The sequence below is a fragment of the Eleutherodactylus coqui genome, chromosome 1 (genome assembly GCF_035609145.1).
Source record: "Eleutherodactylus coqui strain aEleCoq1 chromosome 1, aEleCoq1.hap1, whole genome shotgun sequence".
Taxonomy (NCBI): Eukaryota; Metazoa; Chordata; class Amphibia; order Anura; family Eleutherodactylidae; genus Eleutherodactylus; species Eleutherodactylus coqui.
The window spans coordinates 510,261,931-510,267,930 of record NC_089837.1 but is presented as its reverse complement, the minus strand read 5'-3'; positions in this window follow the sequence as shown (position 1 = coordinate 510,267,930).

Genomic DNA, 6,000 nt, shown 5'->3' with positions numbered 1-6,000 from the left:
AGCGGCGCAAGCCAGCGGTCGGTCTGCTGTGTCAGACCCTGCAGCAGTTCGTGGGCCGTGTGCCTCTTATCGCCTAAGCTGAGTAGTTTCAGCACGGCCTGCTGACGCTTGCCCACCGCTGTGCTGCCACACCGCGCGACACCGACTGCTGGCGACATGCTGCTGCTAACACATCTTGATTGCGAGACAGAGGAGGAGGAGGAGGAGGAGGAGGAGGAGGAGGGTGCTTTAGTGGAGGAAGCATACACCTCCGCAGATACCACCACAGAGCTGGGGCCCGCAATTCTGGGGGTGGGTAGGACGTGAGCGGTCCCGGGCTCTGACTCTGTCCCAGCCTCCACTAAATTCACCCAATGTGCCGTCAGGGAGATGTAGTGGCCCTGCCCGCCTGTGCTTGTCCACGTGTCCGTAGTTAAGTGGACCGTGGCAGTAACCGCGTTGGTGAGAGCGCGTACAATGTTGCGGGAGACGTGGTCGTGCAGGGCTGGGACGGCACATCGGGAAAAGTAGTGGCGACTGGGAACTGAGTAGCGCGGGGCCGCCGCCTCCATGATACTTTTGAAGGACTCCGTTTCCACAACCCTATACGGCAGCATCTCAAGGCTGATGAATTTTGCTATGCGGACGGTTAACGTTTGAGCGTGCGGGTGCGTGGCGGCGTACTTGCACTTGCGCTCCAACAGTTGCGCAAGCGACGGCTGGACGGTGCGCTGAGCTACACTGCTGGATGGGGCCGAAGACAGCGGAGGTGAGGGTGTGGGTGCAGGCCAGGAGACGGTAGTGCCTGTGTCCTGAGAGGGGGGTTGTATCTCAGTGGCAGGTTGGGGCACAGGGGGAGAGGCAGGGGTGCAAACCGGAGGCGCTGAACGGCCTTCGTCCCACCTTGCGGGGTGCTTGGCCATCATATGTCTGCGCATGGTGGTGGTGGTGAGGCTGTTGGTGTTGGCTCCCCGGCTGAGCTTTGCGCAACAAAGGTTGCACACCACTGTTCGTCGGTCGTCAGGCGTCTCTGTGAAAAACTGCCACACCGTAGAGCACCTTGACCTCTGCAGGGTGGCATGGCGCGAGGGGGTGCTTTGGGAAATAGTTGGTGGATTATTTGGTCTGGCCCTGCCTCTACCCCTGGCCACCGCACTGGCTCGGCCTGTGCCCACACCCTGACTTGGGCCTCCGCGTCCTCGCCCGCATCCATGTCCTCTAGGCCTACCCCTACCCCTCAGCATGGTGTATTACCAGTAGTGCAGAAACAGAACGTTGTAATTAAATGTGCCGCTTATTGGCCTGTGGTTGGAGGCTGACTTCGCTTACGGAACGCACAGCAGAGCCAGGAAATAATTTTGCGCAAGCCTGCTGTAACACTTAGCTGGCTGCGTATGAATTAGGAGGACAACTACACCCAGCACAGACCCAGTACACTGAGGACAGTCACAGGCAGCCCAAATAGATTTTTTTTCCAAATGTTTTTGGAAAGGCCCACTGCCTATATTCAATAAATATTTGTCTTCTGTCCGTGCCTCACCACTACTGGCCCTGGAGTATGTAAAATAACTGGAGACTGTTGCACTGTGGACTGGAATACAGCGGTGATGTAACAGCCAACACAGAGCCAGGAAATTATTTCCCTTGCTTGCCATAAAATGGCGTGACAGAAAGGACGTTTTTATGCTGTCCACTGTGCACGCCGACACCTCGGTTACAGTTAGGGAGAGGGGGGCTGCAGCGGAGAAAACTAAACCGGTCTGCGTCACAGAATATAATAAATTCATGGGGGGCGTCGATCTGTCGACCAGGCTCTACAGCCATACCTTGTGAAACGTAAGACGAGAGCTTGGTATAAGAAGATAGCGATCTACCTGATACAGATCGCTACGTATAACGCGCACGCATTTCTAAGTCGTCCGGGGGCACGCTGAGCTTCCTCCAGTTTCAGGAGGCGCTCGTAGAGAATCTTTTATTTGAGACCGCCGCACCTCAGGATGCATTACAGTCTGAGGAGGTGTGAAGGCTCACAGAGCGCCATTTTCTGTATCCCATCCCTGAGACTGCGGGCAAAAAATACCCTGCAAAAAAGTGTCGCGTCTGCACCAAACAAGGGAGGAGGAGGGATACGTGATTTTATTTCCTCATGTGTCCATCCCACCCTGGCCTTTGTAATTACCCCTGCTTTGAAACATACCATACAGTTTTATATTATTAATTTTATTTCATATATAAGAAATGCCAAAAGGCGGTGTGGGGGGGGGGGGGGGGGTCTTTTTAGGGAGTCAATTTTATTTTTATTAGTGCGTCTCCCCAGTTTTTCCCGCTTGAAACAAAAAGAATGGTCCTAAAAGGGACAAAAAAGTGAAAAAAATTATTTAGAAAAAATAAAAATGTAGCGTCAGAATGCCCAGTACACACCAAGATAAATTAGCTAAGGGGTCTTGATTTCAAAATTGGGTCACTTGTGAGGGGAGTTCTATTATTTTGGCAGTTTATTGTCTCTACTAGCGTGCAATGGGGCCTGGAATTTATTCAGTTGCGCCCTGAAATCAAACGGGTGCTCCCTTCACTATAGGCCTAGCCATGCATCCTCTAAGAAGATTGGGGCTACAATGGGTATGTTTCTGAACAGAGGACAAAAAGGGGTAAGCACTTTGGGGTGCAAGTCTTCATTCATATATGGTCGGTACAAAAAAAACTGCTTTTAAAATGACAGAATTACCAAAAAAATGAAAATTGTAATTTTTTCCTTCTGCTTGGCTTAGATTCATTCAAAACCTGTGAAGTCAAAAAAGTAATTGTACCCCCTCCCACTGTCAGCATAACGATCGTTCTCCTCTGCCACAGCTGTAACAGCTGTGGCAGAGAAGAACGATGTTAGCCCATTGAATTCAATGGAGCCGGCAATACAGCCGGCTCCATTGAAAGCAATGGGCTGCCGGCGAGCGCGGGATGAATTTTCGGGAAGGGCTTAAAAATATAAGACCTTACCTGAAAAAGAAAGATTTTAGTGTAAAAAAGAATAAAAATGCAGGCATTCTCTTCAATGGAGCCGCTGCTGTTGCCGGCGACTCCATTGACGTCAATGGTCCGCTGGCACACCTGAATTCTTTTTCAGGGAAGGGCTTTACATATAAGCCATTCCCTGGAAATGAATTAAAAGTGATTTAAAAAGGAAAAAAAAAAAAATAGATACTCACCTCCCTTCAGCTGCGTCCCCTGCACTGTGGTGCTGAACTGCTGTCATTCAGCTGAGAGCTGCGCTGAGCCAATCAGAGGCAGCACTCACTCACCCATTCATGAATGGTTGTGAGTGAGATCTGCCTCTGATTGGTCAGGCTGTGACCAATCAGAGGCAGCTCATTCAGCAGGCGGGGATTTTAAATCCCCGGCTGCTGAATACTACAGAGAGCAGTTCAGGAGAACTGCCAGCTGGCCGCAGCTGAACTCCGTCTGCCGGGACCAGGTGAGTATATATTTTTTTTTTATTTTTACACATTTCTGGATGAATTGCAGGGAAGGGCTTATATATTTAAGCCCTTCCCGAAACTTCATTGTGCGATCGCCGGCAGCCCATTGCTTTCAATGGAGCCGGCTGTATTGCCGGCTCCATTAAATTCAATGGGCTAACATTAGAGATGAGCGAGCATACTCGTCCGAGCTTGATGCTCGTTCGAGTATTAGGGTGCTCGAGATGCTCGTTACTCGAGACGAGCACCACGCAGTACTCGTCTCGATTAAACGAGCACTGACCATTGAATTCAATGGAGCCGGCAATACAGACGGCTCCATTGAAAGCAATGGGCTGCCGGCTAGCGCGGGATGAATTTTCGGGAACTAATACTCGAACGAGCATCAAGCTCGGACGAGTATGCTCGCTCATCTCTACTAAATGGTTAAAAAAAAGCAAAAGTTTTTCAAATATGCATCCAACAGATGGAAATATATATCTTATCAAAAATTTCCATATTATGTCAGCACATATTTGAGATATTGCAGTTGGAAATGTGAAAAAAATGATTTTTTTCAACATTTTCCCAATTTTGGCGCTTTTAATAAATATACACAAATTCTATTGGTCTATTTTTTCCGCCTAAAGGGTGACTACCCACTACAGTTTTATTTTCACTGTGAAATTCGCAGCGTTTTTTTTTCTGCAGGGGTCTATGGGACTTTTAATGTTAAAATCGCGCAAAATCGCAATTTACCGCGATTTTGCGGTAAATTGCAATTTTGCGCATTCGTGATTTTAACATTACAAGTCCCATGGACTCCTGCAGGAAAAAAACGCTGCGAATTTCGCAGTGAAAAAAAACCTGTAGTGGGTCGTCACCCTAAATGAAGTATAATATGTGACGAAAATAATGTCAGAATCGCTTGGATATGCAAAACCTTTCCAGTGTTTTTCCATGTTAAAGTGTTAAAGTGACACATTTGCAAACTTTGGCCTGGTCACTAAGGCGCAAACAGGCTTGGTCACTAAGGAGTTAATGGTTCCTAGACAGCCTTACAGTGTTCGGCCGCAGGTAGCAGCAAATTCAGGGTTTAAGAGAGGCGTTTGCTTTGCTTTCAATGAAAGTCAGTGCAAGTGACAGCAAAATTGTAAATATCGTCATGAATGTAGTTTTTGCGGCGGGTTGCACCCTGCGGCTAAATGTTTTTGTAAGGCTGCAGCAGCAAATTCCCAACCCAGTCAAGAATGCTACCATGGTTAGAACAGTACCCAGACCGCCAGAAGGCTCGCCTCGTTGAGGAGGGTTTCCGAAGTGGTTTTTTCATCCCGGAGTTTAAGGGCTCGGGTTGTTCATGGGGTGAAAATCTCAGCTCAGTATTGTTGCAGCCGGAGATAGTGCATGATACAATTTGGAAGGAGCTGCAGGACGGCCGGGTGGCTGGGCCTTTTTGTAGCCCCCCTTTCAGGATTTTCGTTTATCTCCTCTTGGTTTAGTTCCAAAAAAAGAAACTAATGCATTTAGGGTTATTCACCACCTGTTGTTACATGATAAGGTGTCGGGGGTAGAGGCAATGGTGAAATACGCGTCTTTTGACGCTGCATTGTACCTGCTGAGGCATGCTGGGAAAAATGCTTTGATGGCAAAGCCCGACATTCAGTCAGCGTTCCGCTTCTTACCAGTTTTTCTGCGGGTTTTAACCCTTTCCAATTCACTGTCTGACCTCAGAAGACATTATGATTTAAGGCTGTACAGCTCCGATGTTGAAAGACGTCCGTCGGGGTTCTCTTACTGTATATTGCCAGCCTCTCTTCTGTCGGAGCCTATCCAACATGTCACCTCATGCAGTACTGGCTTTTGCCAGCATATAGCGCTGTTGTATAACAGCAGAAAAAGAGTAAGCCCCCTGGGAAAACCAGGATACAAATTAGATTGGAAAGGGTTAATTCGTTGGGTTTTCAATTCGCTGGTTATTTTTTCTTTGACATGGTGTTACCTCTGGGTTTCAAGCTGTCATGTTATTATTTTGGGTTGTTTTCTTCTTTTCTGGAGTTGGGGGCACAGAAGGCTTTTCCTCAGGCATCATGCATTATCTGGACGATTTTTTGTTTGTTGGAGCTTCAGACAATATTGGATGTCTAGATGTTTTGGAAGGTTTTGTGTCATGGATGGAGTTTTTTGGAGTCCCGTTGGCACAGGATAAAACTATGTATCCTTGTAAGGAGCTGGAGTTTTTAGATATAGTAATTGATAGCGAAAAAATGGAATTTTGTCTGCCTGAGAGCGAGGTGGAGAGGCTATGTGTCTTGCTCAGAGCGGCGGTAAGAAAGAAGCTCACATTAAGAGAACTACAGCAGATTGCCGGGCAGCCGGTGTTTGAATGCCGGGTACAACCCATGGAAAGGATCTTTGTGCGATGTTTGTTCGTTTCTATGAAAGTGCTGTTGTCACCGTCCTCGCATGTCAGGGTGTCAGCAAGTTTGAGGGGGAATATGTGCATCTGGTTACAGTTTTTGCCACAATACAATGGGAATTCTGTCAGGTAGTCGGAATTTTGTGATATTGA